The 22,075-nt window shown below is 36.3% G+C and overlaps 1 long non-coding RNA gene and 1 other non-coding gene across 2 annotated transcripts; both read left to right on the top strand.

Moving 5' to 3' along the window:
• Window positions 1-8,628: 8,628 nt before the first annotated feature.
• On the top strand, window positions 8,629-8,735 carry LOC148212235 (small nucleolar RNA R71). The gene has a single exon (XR_015790036.1). It is a non-coding gene; the product is annotated as a small nucleolar RNA R71 (small nucleolar RNA).
• A 2,516-nt stretch (window positions 8,736-11,251) lies between these two features.
• On the top strand, window positions 11,252-16,407 carry LOC111019504 (uncharacterized). Its single transcript, XR_015789822.1, has 4 exons — window positions 11,252-13,040; window positions 13,827-13,912; window positions 15,106-15,219; window positions 16,174-16,407. It is a non-coding gene; the product is annotated as an uncharacterized LOC111019504 (long non-coding RNA).
• The last annotated feature ends 5,668 nt before the right edge of the window (window positions 16,408-22,075 follow it).

The raw sequence follows: 22,075 nt of genomic DNA, 5'->3' as shown, positions 1-22,075 counted from the left end.
AACAAATGGTCTTCTGGTTTCCCAACCAAAGATCAAACTGTTTCAAACAAAGGTAAGATTTCTCGATTGTGATATTGATCAAGGAATCATTAAGCCGATCCAATGGTTTCTAGAATTTGTTGATAAATTCCCAGATGTCATACAAGACAAAACACAGCTACAACGATTTTTGGGCTGTGTGAATTATATTGGAGACTTTATTAAAGACCTCCGTACAATCTGCCTGCCACTTTATGACAGGTTGAAGAAAAATCCAAAGCCATGGACTGTAGAGCATACACGCGCAGTCCAATCTATCAAATCCCTGGCCAAGAGCATCCCATGTTTATCTTTTATCGATGATCAATCACGAATCATTGTTGACACCGACGCCTCAGATATTAGTTACGGCAGTGTACTCAAACAGGAAGTTAACGGGAAAATCATGATTATCCATTACCATTCAGGCATTTGGAATAGTACCCAGAAACACTACTCCACAATAAAGAAGGGAGTATTAGCAATAGTACTTTGCGTACATAAATTCCAGGGAGATCTTATCAATAAAGATTTCATGATCCGGACAGATTCAAAGGCAAGCAAATTCATCTTTAAAAAAGATGTAAAGAATCTGGTCTCAAAGCAAATCTTTGCGAGATGGCAGGCAATACTGTCTTGCTTCGATTTTCAAATTGTGCCTATAAAAGGAAGTGATAACTCCCTTGCTGACTATCTCTCAAGAGAACATCTTTTAAAGTCCCCCAAAATAGCTCTGAGCACATCCTCCTCTCTTCCTCCCAATGGAACCTCTTCCTGGCCAAAGGCGGCCAAACACTCAGCGGCCCCTACCGCAAAACAACCAGCGACCCCCGTCGCCTAGAAATGATAAACCTGTTTCTCCCCAAGCAGTAGCATCCTCCTCCAGAACTGTTACCTCAAAGGGCAAAAGGCCCATTTCTCAATCATTTGTACCATCCCCGATGAGTGCAGAAAATTACACCATGGATATCCAGTTTGAAACGATATCCAGACATCAACAAAGTTCTTCTCAGAAGACCTTGTCTATTCAATCAGACCCATCCAGCCTTCCAATCCCTTCAAGCACGTTGTTACGCCCTTTCGGCACTACAATGAAGAACAGGCATCCTGCCTCAGCAGTCGCTTCTTCAAAATCTACGATTTCAAGGAATCCTTCCTCGTTCTCTCAAATTGTCAGGCCGAAAGTTTTTCAGCCAAGACCTCAAATCAATTTTAAAACTACCATCGTGGATTCAACCATCGAACCAGAGTTCGACGAACCTTCGATCTAAGAAGTCTACAAACAAATATTTCCTCATGGCTTCAACTTCTGGTTCAAAAGACTCGTACTTTTTATGAGTTTATTCTGGTTAATTCAAAATCAGCAGAAATAACTCATATTTCAGATAAAAATGATCCCTCCAAAACCATTTATTCAAAATTCAGAATCTTACGAGTTCTCACCCCTTCCTCCTGGAAACAGGGTATGTTCGTAGGGAAGAAATTTACAAAACCCTTTAAGCCACAAGCTTACAACTATCGCGACTATACGAAGACGTGGTATGTTGTCTTCTGGTTCCAAGGTTACAACCATTCCTGGTTTGTGACTTTTTGTAAGCAAGCTTACAAATCGCACTTTCCAAACTGATTTCAAAGTTGGTGGACGTACTTTGGTCTCTCCGAGGAAATTTTCCCGGTCGAGGTTCAACGTTCGTACCATCTCTTCCAACAAATAAATGCTTCATACAAAAACGCTTTTTAAAAAAGGCTTCCAAATTTAACCTAAATTCTAAATTGCAAATTTAAACTTTAAAATTTTGTATTATCCCTAGAGCCAAAATAGCTTTCTTCGGAACCGTTTTTTGTCCCGTCCCCCGCCCCGACATAGCTTTTCGCTTTCAGTGATCCAGAAGAATCAACTAACTTGTCTCTTCTTCATTAAGCTAGGGGAAAAGGAACTGTCTACCTGTTGGGAAGCTAGACATGTTGTAAGTGACTGGATGAGGATGTTGATTTAATGAATCTTAAATCTATCAATTGGATTAAACAAAAACAACAATACCGAATGTAAATGAGTATAGAAAAAGAAGAATAGGATTTTATAGTGGTTTGATCCAATTTACATCTACATCCACTTTAGCCACTATTACTAGAGAAATCAATCAGCAAGTTACAAGAGAAATACTCTCAATCTCTCTCTACAATAACATAGCATTAACAAAATCAGAGTATCAGAAGAACTCACCCAATCCTTTCTCTTCCTCAATTGCTCTCCAACGACTTGCATGCCCCCTTTCACAACAACTCTTTCTATTTAAAGACCACCCACAGCTCAAGGAAAAAGACCCACATTTGTTCTACATTCTTCTCCAAAATAACTGCTTTAGGTGGGTAATCACGTGATGGAGAATAAAATTGTCTTGGTGGCAATTTGAACTAAGAAAAAAAATAAATGTCCAGATTGGCATCTGACTCATCTAACACATCAGGGATGAGAACTCTTTAAGCAAATTCTAAGCTATCAAAAAAACAATAAATCTCAACCTTGATAGCAAAGAATTTATGACTTGCTCTCCATAAGTGGCTTTTACCCTTCATTCATTCGCTAGGACCAAATTTAAGAGTCTTTAGGCAACTCTCAAGTTTGGTTATAGGGAGTGATTTTGTGAAAGCATCTGCAAGATTGGAGGCTGAAGCAATTTTCTTCAACTTGATCTTTCCATCTGCTACGACTTCTCTTAGGAAATGATATCTTATGTCAATATGTGTTTGTCCTTTCGTGATATATCTAATTTTTCGAAAGGTACACTGCACTTTGGCTGTCACAGTACACAACAACTTAACCATTGTCACCGTTTCCTAATTCCCGTGTCAGTTCTCGAAGCCACATAGCTTCTTTTACTGCTTCAGTAGTTGCCATATACTCTGACTCGGTTGTTGATAGTGCAACAACTGATTGCAAAGTTGATCTCCAACTCACTGTATTATCCAGCAATATAAACACCAGCCATGTTAAATATCTTATCCTATCTATGTCAGCTACATAATCTGCATGCACAAATCCTTTTAGATGAATATTTCCTTGAAAAGAATTTGTGTAACATAAACCATGAGACACTAACCTTTTAATGTATCTCATTATTCATTTAACAGCATTTCAATGTTCCTTACCCGGGTTAGCCATAAATCTGCTTACCATACTTATGGCGTGAGCCAAATTTGGTCTTGTACATGATGGGATGTAAATCCCGCAGTGGAAGCGATGATCATCGTTCATCAATTTTGAGAAACAAAACCAAATGTGCAAAAATTAAATACAGGGGAAAACTTACGTTTGAAGAACTGTTCTTCAATGATTTCCTGAACACCACCAATAAACCTTCCTTATTATCCTCAGGGTGCGACGATCTCGCTTGTGGGAGCGTCGGTTTGAAACGTGAGGGAGAATTGAGAGAGTGTGATTGAGAGAAATACTTGTGAGCTTCTGTTCTCTTCTTAACAGAATCTTTCTGCAAAACAAAACCAAAAACTGTAACATGGGGAGTTACCCCACGTCACTTAACTCCCCACTCCCCTGCATTTTTGCAGGGGAGTTATATATTAATTATAATTATATATATTAATATTACTAATAAAATAATAAATAATTTTTTTTTATTAATTAATTAATCATATTAATTAATAAATCATTATTAATTATTAATTTAATTAACAATTAATATATATACATATATAAATCAAATAAATAATTAACACTTAATTATTTATTACAAAAATATATTCATATTCTATAGCATTTCTCTCATATAACTTATAGTTGTAATGTACATCTTATGCACATTATTTTAAACCTATAGTTATAATATGGATCATATTAATATTAATTTTATTTGAATCTTATTCAAATAATTTCTATCATAATATATAGAATTAACTATATATTATAATGTATCACTATACATATAATCCCTTGAGCAATTTGAACATTTCAAAATTTTCCAAAAACTTGATCCTCGTTTGACCCGTTATGAGCTAGTAAGGAGACCTAATGGACTTACAGATCAGAAGCTCCAACGATGCGAGATTAATCGGTTAAACTCATTGACCGAGTTAATCAACATTCGTTAACTACGGGTCACTTCACTAAAGACCCATAGCTGCACTCTTCTCATTGCAGAATATTTTCGTATCCACGGATACATGACCATTAATGGCAAGTCAATTCTTCACGAGTGCTCGTAACTCAAACTAGGTCAAATTACCGTTTTACCCTTGAGTTACATCTTACTCCTTAAATATCACTACTCCTCTAATGGACAACCCGGTTATGGTCCGACCAATAACAGGAAGTCCCTCTTGGACTAGTGAGAGGGTGTGGCCCCTTGTTCAAGTCACGGAGTTAGCATTTAAGAGAACACTCATCTACTCCCTAAAGTCGGGGAGGAGTGAATTTCATCTTGTGAAGTTATGTTCCCAACTCCCCACTCGGGCCACTCTCACCCATACAGATCAAAGGACGAGCCCTCACGGGCAGGAGTCCATAACTCACTCAGGATTGAGAATGAGTTGTCTGGTCATCCTACGAAATAGCAATCTGTTAATCAACGGCGTTACATCTAAAGATTGGCTATTTCGTGGTCCGGTCTTATACAAACTTATTGTATAGGATACCCCCACTTGCATGTCTCCACACGAACGATCTGGATCAAATCATCTGTAACATTTATAGATGGGTCGTATTCATAGTGTTACCAGGATAAGATAACCAGCCTTTTCCATATACCATAGACCCTTTAGGTTATTTACGGAACATTATCCACTTGTATATCAGGGGTATACACTACTAGAATTTTGGCTTTTCGTGACACTCATGAACAGTAAAATACTGTTCAAATAAAAAAAACGTCACAAAAGGAAAAAACTGAGTTTTGGAGAGAAAAAACGGAGGTTTCTGAAATGTTGACATTTTGTGACTTTTTTTAACGTTACAAAAGGTTTGGCCAAACAGGCATTTTTGGTGACGTTTAAAAAACGTCAAAAAAAGTGAGGCGCGTTTTTGGCGGGAAATGACGGAATGTTCCGGATTTTTTACCTTTCGTGACATTTCTTCTAACCATCACCAAAAAGTAGAAATTACATATGTTTTTCATGACGTTTAATAAGCATCACGAAAAAGACACGTGCGTTTTTGGCGGAAAAAGACGGAATGCTTCGGGTTTCTGGCTTTTTCACGATGTTAAAAAAGCGTCACAAAAACTTTGATGTTGTGACGTGTTGGGATTTTCTCTACCTTTAAAAGGATTAGAGACTCGTGCAAGCGCACACGGTCACAAGTAATACTCGGAAGTAATCCAAGGTCGAATCCTCAGGGACTTGTTGCTTTTCAAAATCAAGTAATGCAGTGAAATGGTTCAAATATGCAATTGTGATTTCGGAAGAAAATAATGGTGAAATGTTGTTGTTTGGGGTTTTAACTATCAAGCAATTTAATGAAACTCAACCTCCTTGTCTCATACCTTATTTTTTATGCAAAACATGTTTCAAATGTGCATCACACATTAGTTCAAATGGCAAGTTCCAATCTGGTTCAATTATGATAGGTGTTGAGCTAAGTGCTTTCTTAAGTGTCTCAAAAGCTTTCAAACAATGTTCATAAAAAACAAAGGGTCGATCACTTCCAACAACTGACACAAGGGCTTAGAAATTTTCGCAAAATCTTTTATAAAATGGCGGTAGAAACCCGCGTGTCCTAAGAAACTTCTAACACCTTTTACAGTTGTAGGAGGAGGTAGTTTAGCAATCACATCTATTTTAGCCCTATCGACCTCAATTCCTTTTTCTGAAATTTTGTGACCTAAGACTATACCTTCACGTACCATAAAATGACACTTCTCCCAATTAAGCACAATGTTAGTCTCTTCACACCTTTTTAAAACATTCTCTAAGTTCTCTAAACAAACATCAAACGACTCACCAAACACAGAAAAATCATCCATAAAAATCTCTACCGTGCTTTCTATCATGTCTGAAAAAATAGCGGTCATGCATCTTTGGAAGGTAGTGAGAGCATTGCAAAGACCGAACGACATTCTCCGGAATGCAAATGTCCCATAGGGACACGTGAACGTGGTCTTTTCTTGGTCCTCCGAAGCTATAGTAATCTGGTTGTAACCCGAATACCCATCGAGGAAACAATAACATTCCTTCCCTGCAAGACGATCAAGTATTTGGTCAATAAAGGGTAATGGAAAATGGTCTTTTCGAATTACCTTGTTTAACCTACGGTAGTCCATACACACTCTCCAACCAGTCACCATTCTAGTTGGGATCAACTCGTTGTCGTCGTTTGTAATCACCGTCATACCACCCTTCTTGGGAACGCATTGAACTAGGCTAACCCAACTTCTATCCGAAATGGGGTAGATCACTCCAGCATCTAACCATTTTATGAATTCCTTTTTGACCACCTCTTTCATTTTCGGGTTAAGCCTCCTTTGGCACTCAATAGAATTGGTGGCTCCTTCCTCCAGGATGATTTTGTGCATGCAAAATGTAGGGCTAATTCCTCTTATGTCCGCTATGGTCCATCCAATAGCCCTCTTGTACTTTGATAAAACCTGCAAAAGCAAAGATTCATGTTCATTAGACAAATATGAAGAAATGATAACGGGCAAAGTATCGTTTAAAACCCAAATAAGCATATTTTAAATGAGAAGGTAGGGGTTTCTTTTCCAATTCTGGAGGTTCAATGATGGAAGGTTGCAAGGCCTTCAAATCCGCTATTGTCGGCTGCAAAAACTCAAAACGCTCAAATTGGGGCAAAATTACGCTAGGCGCAATTTTGGATTCTTTTTCTACAGCCTCCAAATCTGCTTCCAAGTCTTCCACCATCATTTGCTGGAGTTCCTCCATGATTGCTCCTATTGTAGAGCACTCCTCGACTTCATCCGGGAGACGCATTGCATCGAGGACATTGAAGGTTACCTGTTCATCATTGACCTTCATCGTGATCTCTCCTTTCCTAACATTGAAAACCGTATCTCCAATTGCTAAGAATGGCCTCCCAAGAATGATCGGCACCTCAAGATCTGCTTCACAGTCCAAAATTATGAAATCGGCGGGAAAAATAAACTTATCAACTTTAACAAGCACATCTTCTATTTTTCCTTCCAGTTTCTTTATGGATCTATCAGCTAGTTGTAAAGTGACAGTAGTGGGATGAGCTTCTCCTATATTTAACTCTTTAAAGACAGAAAGAGGCATAAGATTAATGCTTGCTCCTAAGTCACACAATGCTCTTCCTAGGTTCTTACCTCCTATTGAGCAGGGGATGGTAAAACTTCCTGGGTCCTTACATTTAACAGGCAATGGATTCCCTAGAGCATCACTACTACACTTTGCCAAGGCTACCGTCTCATGCTCACCTAACTTCTTACGCCTAGATATGATGTCCTTTAAAAACTTAGTGTAGTTAGACATTTGTTCTAAAGCATCTATGAGAGGTATATTGATATGCAACTGTTTTAGAATCTCAAAGAACTTCTTAAAATGACCATCCTGATTCTTTTTAACTAGCCTTTGGGGGAAGGTGGAGTAATCTTAATATTACCTACCTGTGGAGTAGTGTTGGGCACTACTTGCTTATCTTTATCCGCCTTCTTATCTTTTTCTTCTGAACTTACAGGTTCTGTTTTCTCTTCTTGTTGTGGATTGGAGGTGGATGCAGGAACAGGTGTAACTACATGAGTTCCTTCGTCTGGAAGTGAAGGTCCTTCATAACTTAATCTGCTTCTTGTGATAACCGCCTTACAGTGCTCCTTTCCCTCACGATCTCGCTTCGGGTTTTCTGTGTGTCCAGGCAATGTACCTTGGGGTCTAGATTTCTGGTCATTTGCAATCTGCCCCACTTGCATCTCCAAGCTTCTTATCGCAGCATCAGTTCTTGTCATGAACTCTTTCATCATGGCCTCCAAACTTGCGTTGCTACCACTTTGCTGAGTAGTATTTTGACCTCTCTGCTGATTGTATTGTTGAGGCTGCGACGCCGGTTGAATTGGAAAACCAGGAGGAGTATAGTTTTGCTTGTATTGTTGAGCGGGTGCTTGTGCACTGCTACTAGCTACTCCTTGGTTACTCCAGGAAAAGTTTGGATGGTGCCTCCATCAAGGGTTGTAATTGTTTGAATAAGGGTTGAAATTCCGCTGGGCACCTTGACCTACATAAAAAATAGACGCTGGATTAGCTGGACAGTTATCATACAAGTGGTTATCACCACAATAGACACAAGATATATCTGAAATTTGTAAAATAGGAGAGGGTTCAGGTATCGCCGAAGTGATGGTTTTGGTTTCCTTCTCCATTGTCAACTGCTTTAACATTTGGTTCATAGCCGCCATTTGGGCTTGCATTGAAGCTACTGTGTCTAACTCAAAGATTCCAGCTGATACTTGCTTCTTTGGTAATGACCTTCCTATTTCGCCTTGGTCATTAATGTCTGTCATCTTATTCAAGATATCAATGATCTCATTTACCGACTTCTCTAACAACGAGCCATTGGCTGCGGTGTTCAACATCATCCTTGATGAACGATCCAATCCTCTATAGAATTGTTCAATCTGCACACATGCGGGCAATCCATGGCTCGGGCATCTTCTAAGTAATTCCTTAAAACGCTCCCAAGCTTCTTGAACTGCTTCGTTCTCTTTCTGTCTAAAAGACACAATGTCCTCTCGGAGGTCTGCGTTCCTGGTCAAAGTGTGGTACTTTGCCAAAAATTTCTCCGTCAGTTCTGCCCATGTGTTGATAGAATTTGGTTCTAACGCGTTTAGCCAAGTCCTTGCACCATCCCTGAGAGAAAAAGGAAACATTTTTAATCTTAGTGCATCCTCAGAAACACCAGGAAGTTGAAATGCATTAGCTATTTCAATAAAGGATTTGAGATGGGAGTAAGGATCTTCATTAGTCAATCCTCCGAACTGGCCCATCGTCTGTAACATCTGGAACATGACTGGCTTGAGCTCGAACTGTGCGGCTTGGGGTAAAGGATTATTTATCCCTGAATTTACGTTGTGGAACGCATGAGTGACATAATTCCACATGGCTACATCTCGATTATCTGCTAGAAGGATCAGATTAGGAATTTCTCCTGCTCGGTTTGCTGCTCCTTCACCTGCCATATCTCCATTCACAGGTGGATTTTGTGGCGGTGGAGGATCTTGTGCATTTCTATTCATCTCGATGGTCTCTTCTTCTTTTCTCTTTTCTCAACCTCTGCTCATGCCTTCTCCTCTTAAGGGTTCTTTCAATCTCTGGATCAAAGGTCAACCAACCAGACCCTATGCTCATACACAACTCCCTTAAAGGTTAGATATAACAGTTAATTCCAAGGACAGAGGTATGCAACAATCACACAATGAAACAATTCACTTGAAAAGAATATGATTTGAAAACTCAAATCCCCGGCAACGGCGCCAAAAACTTGTTGGGATTTTCTCTACCTTTAAAAAGATTAGAGACTCGTGCAAGCGCACACGGTCACAAGTAATACTCGGAAGTAATCCAAGGTCGAATCCTCAGGGACTTGTTGCTTTTCAAAATCAAGTAATGCAGTGAAATGGTTCAAATATGCAATTGTGATTTAGGAAGAAAATAATGGTGAAATGTTGTTGTTTGGGGTTTTAACTATCAATCAATTTAATGAAACTCAACCTCCTTATCTCATACCTTAGTTTTGATGCAAAACATGGAAAACACACTATGTTGGGAAAATGCACCAGGCTCAATTCCTGACTTTTCTTGGGATTTGAGTTCTACTCTTTCACTACCGCTTTTGATTGCTGTAGAGGCTAGGGTAACCTACAATCATATTCCTATGTGTGATTACAATCCTATAGAATATCTACCAACTCATTTGCATTATGGGTCAGAGGGCCTATTCCTAGGACCATATTTTATGCGCTTATTCCTAAGTCACATCCCATATTGGTTTTCTATTATTTTACCTAACTCACCTCTCCCAAGGTTGGGCTTTAGTGTATAAATCAAGTTCCCACTGGCCAAATGGAAAAAAGACGTAAAGAGAAGTTTTTAGAAACGAACCCAAAAAAAGTGTCAGGCGCAATCTGGCCAAAATCCCGAGCGTGTTGAAAATCAAATCATTTGACTAAGGCATTCCACAAGGAGGTTGATAACTAATTTAGAACATAATTAAATGAAAGTAAATGCACGAAAACATAAAGAAAGTATTTTTCATTGAATTTAAATGAATAAATAAGCCGTACAAGGAGTTCTAGCTTAACCCTCTTCTCTCTCGAGCATGAGGGGAGTTGAAACTCGCTAAAGAACTTTAAAAGAGCAGAATGAACAAAGAACGAAAGTAAGAACTCGAATTAAAAGCACTACGAAAGGTAAAAGTGTGAAAAACGAAGAAATGAACAACTAGAACATGAACATAAATCCTAAAAACGTGTTCTTCAACTAGAGAGCATCTAAAAGAAGATGAAATGAAGCTTGGAAGAGATGATTTGCTGAGGGATGGATGACTTCCTTTTATAGCACCATAGGTTGGTTGAAACTCCCCTCCATTTTAGGTGAAAAAGGATTGAGATTCACCTAACCACCTCACTTGGACTTGGACTCACGATTTTGAACATGTGGGAAATGTCCTCCTTGCCCTTCATTAATCAAAACGTGCGTTTTGACAAATTGCCCTCCAAAAATGCGCCAGGCACAATTCTGCAAAAGAGAGAATTCTGTTATTTTCTTCCAACTTTGACCGCATTTATCTCATATTTTTCCTAAAGTACCATAGTTTGACTTTTATGCATAAATAATCTATGTATATTCTACTTTAAGAATATATGGTTCTTTTTGGCAAATAATAATGGGAAATGGGTCAAAAACGTGGTCAAATAGGGCTACCGACACATGTTTAATCGTCACGAAAAGTAGGAAAATTACAAATTAAAAAAACAAAAATCTTTCAAAAATGCATAAATCACGGATTGAAGCCACGACCTAGCCATTAATACTATAACTTGAAGTTAATCGACCAACAAAGCTTTTTCTGACTAGCACTGACTTTCAAAATATATTAATATAAATTTAATTTCAGTAAATAATTTAAAAAAAACAAAACAAAAATCAAACCCTAACCGTTAATTTTTTCCTCTTTGTTCACGTGTGCCGCAACCCCCATCTTCTCTTCTTCTTCATACCCTCTCCTCTCCCTTCCATTTTTTGTCCAACCTCAGCCACTCTAGACCTCCAGCGGCAGTACACGAAACACAAGCGGCACAAGCAGAAGCGGCGTATCATTCTAGTGGCGATCGACGGCAGTGCAACCTAAGAACCAGCAACGTTTCCTTTGATTTCCAGTGTGCGGTGGTCGTTTTCTGCGACGACGACTTGTTCTCCGGTGAGTTGAGAGAACAGCCGACCAGTTTCGCTTCAGATCCGACGAACTTGCAGAGGCACAGCGGCTGCACCTACGACAAACGACGATACGCGACATTATAGGTAAATTTATTGCAACCAAGAAACTTAAAATTTCTTCACAAAAGTATGAATAGTATATAGATTAATTCACGAAGTGGCTGGTGATTTGGATGATTTGTATGTGGGAATTTTTTGGTGGGAGTGGAGAGGAGGAGGGGGGTATTTATAGACAAAAAAAGGAAGGTGGATTTGCTTGATTTAGAAGGGAATAGGAATAGGGAAAGAAAGAGAAACCAGGTGAGAGAGAATTTTATTTGATTTTTTGATGAATTTGTTTTTGCTGATTTGACGTTAAGACTTATAGGTGTTCTTACTATTCCAATTCAAGAACATGATGGTAGCTGATCATGGTCATGTTCTCGCCTCTTTCTTCCTTTTCTTTTTTCTTGATGTAAAAACAGAAACCAAACTTTAATACATTATTTCTATGGGTTATATATGTTTTTACATTTATGTTTTGAAAATTTCATTATTGAGTTGATCTTGCCATTGACAAACTTTTGCTATGCTAAACACTTTCTAAAGGAGACTTTTTATGTTATGCTTCCTTTTGCCTTACTTTACATTTTAGTTACTTGAATTATCTGTACAGTTTACTAATATGATCATAAATTTTAGGTGTTGACTATGTTCGTTGACAAAACGGGCAAAAGTTTGAGAGATATCTAATGATACCGGAAGTTAGAGAAACATCTTGTCATAGTTTATGATCTTGATAGAACTTTTAGTCTTTTTCAACTAGTGATCTTGACAAATCCCTTTATATAATCTGGACATATGAAGAATGTTACTTCATTAGTCATTCCCAAATCTGCTAAAGTTATATTATCTACTAGCTACAATAGGTTGATTCAAGTTATTGGGTATAGTGGCAAGTTACAAAAAAGATAAAATTCCCAAATCAACTGTTTTGCTCTTGATGATGAACTTGTTACGTCTTGTTTTGACAATAATGTAGTTACCTTTACAAGTTGAGCAATAAATTAGTTTCTTTTCCCAATATTCCCTCTTCATACTTTCCCTTGTTACAATGTTAGAATTTGTAGAAACAAAGACGCTATTACGAGAGACATTGTACCTTTTGTCTTTTGATTTATTTCTCATTGAATGAAGGCCTATACTTATCAAACTTTGTGGTTTCACCAAATTAAAATTGTGGCTGTATGTGAACTCTCCATTATATTTTGCAACGTTTGTGATACATGGAACATATATTCATAAAAGAAAGTGATTATGTGGTTTATGTAATGCAACTTGTTTAATACCTATTGTTCTTTTTTATCTCTTTCAAACTTACACGCATGGAGAGTTTCAATCAATGATGGTTAGTGTGGGGAGGCAATCAATGATGGTTAGTGTGGGGAGGCAGAGGCTATTGATGTTGGAAGTCAACCAAATAAATTGACCTGCGGTGCTAGTTCTCCTGAACCTTCTTTGGTTTGAATTTATTATGTTAAAAAGTTTATGATACTTTGAGTTATTTTCTTTGGTTTCAATTTGGAAGTATCAGTGATCGATGATGTAGCCACAGTCGTTGGCGTTATCAGGTATCGCTTTCTTTCTATTCATTAATCTCACATTCTCGATAAGTGACAAGAAATATTTTTATGATCATTTAAGGTTAGAATCATTCAAATCATATATCTTTCTGTTAGCTATGCGAGGTAATCTGATGGTTCTCATTAATCTCTCTTATTTGGGTTTCTTAGTGTCTTCTTTTTGCATTTTGATAGTTCTCTTTTGTTTTAATATATATATATATATATATATATATATATCATTCAAAGTTCAATGCAACAACCAAAGAATCCCTCTGATTGAACCCTTAAATTTTGAAACTGAATTTTTCTTAGTTGTACTAAAAAAAATTTTGAAACTGAATTTGTTCAACTGTTAAAGACAAATGTGCTGCACCCAAATACTTTGACTCTAAGTAATAAGTAAACTTGTGATTCTTTGGTCAAAGAAAAATTTCTCTTAGAATTTGCAGTACATATGCTTCAATACTTTTTAGATTTAATTGTAGCACCATAATTATTTAAGCATATTGTAACATTTGCTTTCTTTTGCATTTGTGTTATATCTAGAGATTTGAATGTTCCAAATACTTCTAATCAATGTGTTTTTATGGGATCGGCCAGTTCCATTTAACAAATACGTATTGAACTAGATTTATCTACATTAATTTTAGACCCATTTTTGGCATCTGATAGTATCAGTTATCGCTGGTATAATATTAATTAGATTTTGACATTAAGTGTTTATTATTGTTTACACAGTATTTTATTTTATCTTTGTACCTCTATCTTTTTCAATATGTTCTTTGTTGACAGATTCCAAAATCCTTGATGACGCGCTAGTGCCTTTAATGGGTTATCTGTAAAACAAGCTTCATTTATGTGAAGAATAGATGGAACATGTGAGTTTGTTGTGTTTTATTACATATATTTGAGTTCACTGATCTTGTCTGATGTATTTACACGTACCGTAAAAAAATGTGTTCGAGTTTGCCTTGATTTTGTCAAAATTTGCTATTGTTTAATTTTTTAAATTTCATTTGTCTACCGTGATTCTAGAGAATGCTTTCAAGCAAGTTCAACAATGACTTGGAAGCTTTTAAGTAAGCTAAATTTTACTCATATTTTCTCAAGAATGTTGTATACCTAATGCCAAGTTTGTGTCTACAAATCATTTTTAATATTAGCATCATGTATCACTTTACTTTATTTTTTTCTTTTGATAAGAAATATCACTTCACTTTTAGCTGTAATATGCTTACAAACGACCTATTTTATCTTAATCTTATAACTACTCCCATTAGAACTACTACATTATTTCATCTCCTTTCTTGCTTTTGTTAGTTAATTATTTATTTTGTGTTTGTTTAATGGTAATAGCTTCTCACTCTCGATTATTAGTTCTATCTCTCATTAGCTTTCATTTTTCTACGCTGCTTTTCCTACTTTTGAATGGTATGAGAATTTTCCTACTTTTGAACTTTATGAGAATTTTCCTACTTCTGTGGAGTTTTTGTGTTTCATTATATCTATGATGAAGAAAGGCATCAGTGTCTAGCACAATCGATTTCATTATCTATTCCGAAGAAAGCCACTTATTCCTACAGGTCTCTTTTATCTTTCTCTGGAAAGTATATTGCATATGATTACTCTTTTGTTTCTACTCATTGTCGCAACTAAGGTGATTCTAACTATTGTGGTTTTGAATTTTCTTGGGTGCTGATTTTAAGTGGGTTGTAGAGAATTTCAAATTATTGTGTGAACTGATTTTGGTTATACTTAATAAAGGAGATTAAAAGTATTTAAGTTGTTACCTGTCAATTGTTCTTTAGAAATATGTAGTTTCAAATGCATATCTTTATTTGCATTCTTTTTCCTGGTTTTCTTTGTTTTAGGTTCGGAATCAAGTTTTATAGCATAATTATAGTGAAGGTTCCAATCATTATATAACTTGTGCACCTATAAATTTTTTTCTTAACACCATTGAAGAATTTCGTCCACAAAATTTACAATTTTGTTTAAATGTTATTGTTTATGTCAAATTTTTTGAGAAAGCCTCTTTTCTTAAGTTGTCTATTATTGGTTTATATGACAGGAGCAAGCTTCGCATTGGAACGAGAAGTTGTAAGGATTTTTTATTTTGTCGGATCGTGTCCAGTGAGCTTAAGCATGTTGTGGTCATTTCCATCAAAGTTCCATTATAACAAAGGTAAGTTATCTTGCTTTTCGTCATCATTCGTACTATAGCATTTAAATCTTAAATTTTTCTGAATCAACATTGTTATATGCTATAATTATAGCTAATTTAGCACCTTTATCAAATTATTGAGTAAGTTCACAAGGAAAACTGGATACTGATTATAGATACTGTCGTTAGACGAGGAATGAACGTTTCCAATCCTTCTGATATACTAGCTTTGTGCTACATTGTTAGAAGTATATTTTGTGCTATACTGCTGAAGGATATAGAAGAAGTGTTGGGTTCTTTTGTTATTGTAACCTATTTTGTTCTATTTGGAACTTTGTTTAGTCATTTTGTTGGTTATCGTATCATATTATTGTGTAAGTACATAAGAGTTTTATAAATACTGATTATCGATACTTTCATTATGGGATGATTGTACGTTTACAAACCTTATGATTGTACTGATATTTTGTGCTATGTAATTTAAGGATGTAAAAAAAGTGTAGGCATGTCGTTTATTTTAATCGCGCTTGCTCTGTTCGGATGTTTGTTTGGTCGTTATGTTGGTTGTTTTATCAGATTATTGAGTAAGTTGATAAGGAAGACTGTGAATGTTGATTATTTGTAGTGTTGTAGAAGATTATTATACGTTTTCAATCATTGTGATACTTGTTTAATTATGATATTTTATGATATATTACTAAAGGATGTAGAAGAAGTGTACAAGGTTGGTTTTTGTCTAATCAATTTTGTTCTGTTGGGATCTGTATTTGCAAAGATTACTATTGTGATAGACTCCTAGTGCGTTTATTTAAAAATGTTAATTGAATTTTTTCTTGTACAATGTGGAATATATAGTTATCTTCACGATCCTTTGCACTTTTTAATAGATAGACTCGTTCTTTTAGAAGTGATTTTCTTTCCTTATCTATCTTTGGTTATTCATTTATCTAACTTGGGTATTGTTTTTTTCATTAGGTCTTTCACGAACCCAAAGAAGTCGACAATTAGCGATGCAACTAATTGATGGATGAGCTTCCTTCTTGGGGTTGGCGTGTGATTTGTGTTTGTAGGAATTTGAACATGTTTAATATAATGTACTAGCAAGTCCGAGAATATTTCGAGAATATTATATATATTTCAAGTTGGTTATCTAAATTAATGTATTTGTGATTTCGATTGACAATTTAATTACACGAGATTTAAATATTACTCGACGTCTGCAATCAAAATTAAATACATATTCAGTGACCCTCTTTTTATCGTCACAAAATAAAATCATTAGTGACGTTTTTAAACCGTCATCGAAATATTTTTTAGGACGATTATCAAACGTCACGGAATAAACTTTTCATGACGTTTAAACACCGTCAAGAAAGGATGTCACATGACCTCTCCTCCCCTGTTCAAGGTCTTTCCGTGACAATCTATAATCGTCACGAAATCATTTTTCATGACGGTTTATGAACGTCGTGGAAGTCCATGTCTTTCATGACGCTAATAAACCCTCACGTGTGCTAATTTTTGTGACATTTTTTAAACGTCTCGTATGCCTTTCGTGATGAGCGTATACGTGACGGCGTTAAAAAAGTCACGAAAGCTTTTTGTGACGTCAAAAAAACGTCACGGTAGACAAAATTTCTAGTAGTGATATCAAATATATACCTAGTATATCAAATATATACCTAGTATATCAAATATATACCTAGTATATCAGGGGTATATCAAATATATACCCAATAGATATACTATCCCGATGTCATGATAATAGTCTTGGATGTTTAGTTTATTGGATTTTGGACAATGCAATGCTATGAATTCAACAACAAAATGATTGAATAAAACTTTATTGAATATATATTTTTTTTTACATAAATACAAACCACGAGTTTAGGGCAACACACCCAATAGTACAGACCATTAAATACATGATACTCCCCACTGCACTTGAGTAAGGAACATTGCTCATAATCTGCTTCTCTTCCTCAGTTTTAGGAGATTGACTAGCTGACAACTTCATATGCTTGGCAATAGCTACTGATGATGGTTTACATAAATTCATCCAAAACTTTTTCAACATTTTAGTTGTATGAATCCTGTTGGTTGTTGCATATATATTGACTCTGCCAAGTCACCACGGAGAAATGCAGTTTTCACATCAAGTTGCTCGAGTTCAAGGATATAAGCTGCAGTCAGTGAAAGTAGGACTCGTATAAAAGTGTGCCTGACTACTGGAGAAAATATTTCTCCGTAGTCAATTCCTTCAGTTTGGGTGAATCCTTTTGCAACCAACCTTGATTTGTATCTAATTGGTTCTTTGGACTCCGGGCTTTCTTTTAGTTTGTAGATCCACTTACATCCAACCAGCTTCTGATTTCGTGGTCTATCAACGAAAACCCAAGTTTCATTCTTGTTCAACGAGTCTATTTCATCTTGCATAGCTACAATCCATTTCTCAGTTTCGGGTGATTTTATTGTATCAGTGTAGGTAATTGGCTCATCACCTGCTTGTTCAATTTTAGTGTTAAAAGCATAATACACAAGATCAACACTAGAGTATATGATGGGAGGTTTTATTTGTCTTCTCTCCCTATATCTAGCAAGCTAATAGTTATGAAGGTCTTCTGTTTCCTTCAATTGTTGATCTTTTTGGGGCTGTGTTGGTGTATCAGATGGAGTTGAAGGGGCTACTCTACCTTGATCAGATATTTGGACTTCATATTCTTGCATCTGTCCCTTATTGTGAGTTTCTTTTTCTGTAGTCTTCTCTAAATTTTGTAACATTGCCATTTTTTATTCATCAAATGTTACATCCCTGCTGATGAAACACTTCTCATCGTTTTTCTCTAAACTCCATAATCGATATCCTTTCACACCATGAAGATATCCTAGAAACAAGCACTTCTTGGCTCGATTATCTAATTTTCCTCCTTTTTCATTTGCATAAGCTACACACCCAAATACTCTCAAGTTTGAGAGATTAGGAGGATGTCCAGACCACATTTTCATTGGTTTTTTGAAGTTTAAGGCTGAAGATGGTGACCTATTAATCAAGTATGTTGCAGTAACTATAGCTTCTCCCCAAAACTTCTTTGGCAATGAGGCATTAGACAACAGACACCCGACTCTCTCAAGTAGTGTTCGATTCATACGCTCGGCGAAGCCATTCTGCTGGGGTGTTCCCTTTACAGTAAAGTGTCTTTCAATGCCATCTCTACTACACATACTTTAAACTTAGAACTAAGGAACTCAAGTCCATTATCTATTCTAATACATTTTAGTTTCTTTCCTCTTTGTATTTTTGTCAAGTTTTTCCATTCAAGAAACTTCTTAAATGTTTCATCGTTGGACTTCATTAGATAGACCCACACTCCTCGGGAGTAGTCATCAACTATAGACAAAAAATATCGAGCTCCTCCTAACGAATGTTCCTTCTCTGGTCCCCAAAGGTGTGAGTGAACATACTCAAGAATATCCTTTGTAGTGTGTTTGCCTTTTCTAAAGGAAATTCTTGTTGCTTTTCCATAAACACAATGTTCAGAGAGGCCTAAAGTACCAATTTGGACAAAGCCTAGCAGACCTTGCTTATTTAGCTCAAACAAACCCTTTTCGCTAATATGTGTTAGGCGCATGTGCCACAATTTCGTTTTCTCTTGTTCTTTCTAACAAGTTACAGCAGTTGTACCAGTGATAGTAGTTCCCTTTAGTACATAAAGGCCCTTTTCAAGATGACCCCTTAGTTTTACCATCGCACCTTTTATCAGTTTCATTGTACCTCGTTCGGTTTTCCAAACATAACCAGCTTTTTCAAAAACTCCCAAGGACAACAAACTTCTTTTCAACTCTGGTACATATCTCACATTGGATAAGACTCTAATCTGATTGTCAAACATCCTAACTTGTACTGAGCCAATGCCTTTAATACTGCACTCATGATGATTACCTAGGAGTACTTTACCAGTGTCAACTGTTTCAAAATCTTGAAACCAATGCCTATTATGAGACATATGAAAGGAGCGGCCTGGATCTAAATTCCATTCAGAGTCAAGTTGTTCATCAGACGACACTGTTAAGACTTAAGCAAAATCATATCCCTCTGTTACATTTGCATTAGGTTCTTCAGGTTTCTTGTTTTCATTCTTTCTTTTATTTTTCAACTCATAGCAGTTTCTTCGAATGTGGCCTTCCTTATGACAATAATAGCACATTTTAACCTTTCCTTGAGATTTAGATCTCCCTCTATTATTGTCAGACTTGCTACAATTATTATTGAAGTTATTAGACTTCTTTTCAGATATGCCTCTAGAGAAATGAGCTTCTGAGTCTTTGGAAGTACCATTCTTCTTTATTTCTAACTCCCTAGATCTCAAAGCACTAAGAATTCAAAAGGATGATAGATTTATTTTTATCAGATACCTTCTCATCAATATTGTTCAGATCTAGAGTAATCTTATTAAATTCATCAAGAGTTTGTTTCAAATCTTTACTAGGATCCATTTTAAAACCAAAGAACCTTTCCTTCAAGAACAACTTATTTGTTAGGGACTTTGTAAGGTAAAATTTTGTCTAATTTAGACCGTACCTTTACAACAGTTGTTGCATCATGGACTTGTCGAAGAACATTATCTACCAATACAGGATGATTGTGCTGAATGCAAGTTCCTATACTTGAAGATTCTCATCTTTTGGTTTTTCTTCTGTCTTCTTGGTATCCACGACATTAGCTACCTTTTGTTTAACAAGTAATGTTCGAATTTTCTTCTTTCAAAGGGAGAAATCTCCTTTACCATCGAACTTTTCCACCCCAAATTTTGTAGCCATTACCTCGTAATTGAGACATAGTATAAAATAGCTCAATACAATTAATAGGCTCTGACACCAATTGTTCATTTAATGAATCTTAAATCTATCAATCAGATTAAACAAAAACAACAATATCGAATATAAACGAATACAGAAGAAGAATAGGATTTTATAGTGGTTCGATCCACTTTAGATCTACATCCACTTTAGCCACTATTACTAGAGAAATCAATCAGCAAGTTACAATAGAAATACTCTCAATCCCTCTTTACAATAACATAGTAATAACAAAATCAGAGTATCAGAAGAACTCACCCAGTCCTCTTTCTTCCTCAACTGCTCTCCAAACAACTTGCATGTCCCCTTTTATAGCAGCTCTCTCTATTTAAAGACCACCTATAGCTCAAGGAAGAAGACCACATTTGTTCTAGATTATTCCCCAAAATAATTGCTTCAGGTGGGAAATCACGTGATGGAGAATAAAATTGCCTTGGTGGAAATTTGAGCAAAGCAACAAAATAAATGTCCAGATTGGCATCTGACTCAGCTAACACATCAGGGATGAGAACTCTTTAAGCAAATTCTAAGCTATCAAAAAACAACTGAGGATAACTAAGCTGACACGTTAGAGTTGGCTACTGGCACAAACTGGGTGGTGCCTTACAGTACCGTAGATGAACGCGTGGTAATGTTCATGGTGGTGCTTTAGGATTCCAATGTAATGCATTCAAAATCAAAATGAGCTTGCTAGTGGATCACTGTTGTTCTATTATCAAGTGAGCTAGATAAGGCTTTAAATAATAATAAGGTCAGTTCCAAAAGACAAGGACCGGGAAATGATGCGGTAGAGGAACAACAAGATCTCCCACTAGTCTAGTAGAAGGAAAACAGAAGTGCGCTTGTCAGGGTTGACTTTTTACTCCAGAAACATGTGTCGATAGGCCTTTTTTACCACATTTTTGACCCATTTCCCATCATTATTTGCCAAAAAAGGTAACATATTTTTAAAGTAGAACATGCATAGAACATTTCTACATAAAAATTAAACTATGATACTTTAGGAAAAATATGAGAAAAATGCGGTCAAAGTTGGAAGAAAATAACAGTTTTTTGTTTTTGTAGAATTGCGCCTGTCACAATTTCCAATAGCAAATGGGCAAAACGCACGTTTTGATTAATGAAGGGCAAGGAGGACATTTCCCACATGTTCAAACCAACTCAAAACCGTGAGTCCAAGTCGAAGAGGGTTTGTTAGGTGAATCTCATCCCATTTCCACCTAAAATCGTGAGGAGTTCAACCAACCCAAGGTTCTATATAAGAGAGCCACTCCTCCAGCAGCAATTCATCCCTTCCAAGCTCGTTTTCAACTTCATTTACATTCACTCTTCATTGTAGAACTCATTCTTAGTCTTAGATTCAAGTTTTAGTTATTATTTCCTTGTATTTTCATACTTTATTGCTTATAATTCAAGTTCTATCATTTGTTCTTCGTTTATTCTGTTATTCTTAAGTTCTTTAGCGAGTTTACATTCCCCTCACACTCGAGAGAGAAGAGGGTAAAGCTAGAACACATTGTACAACTCGTTTATTTGTTTTAATTCAATGAAAAATACTTCCATTATGTTTTCGTGCATTTTTTTCCTTTAAAAATGTTCTAAATTAGTCATCAACCTCTTTGTGGAATGCCTTAGTCAAAATGATTTGATTTTCAATGCGCTCGGGATTTGCCCAGAATTGCGCCTGACACTTCTTTTAGTTGGTTTCTAAAAACTTCTCTTTACGTTTTTTTTTTTCATTTGGCTAATGGGAACTTGATTTATACACTAAAGCCCAACCCTGAGAACGATGAGTTAGGTAAAATAATAGGAAACCAATATGGGATGCGACTTAGACATAAGCGCATAAAATATGGTCCTAAACGTAGGTTCTTTGACCCATAAAGCAAGTGAGTTGATAATTATTCTTTAGGATTGTAATCACACATAGACATATGATTGTAGGTTACCCTAGCCTCTGCAGCAACCAAAAGCGGTAGTGAAAGAGTAGAACTCAGTTTCCGAAGAAAAGCTAGAATTG

The sequence above is a fragment of the Momordica charantia genome (genome assembly GCF_013281855.1).
Source record: "Momordica charantia cultivar OHB3-1 chromosome 3 unlocalized genomic scaffold, Mcharantia_2.0 BLBB01000003.1, whole genome shotgun sequence".
Taxonomy (NCBI): domain Eukaryota; kingdom Viridiplantae; phylum Streptophyta; class Magnoliopsida; order Cucurbitales; family Cucurbitaceae; genus Momordica; species Momordica charantia.
Note: the sequence above shows the minus strand (reverse complement) of the source record. Positions and strands in the feature narration are given on the sequence as shown.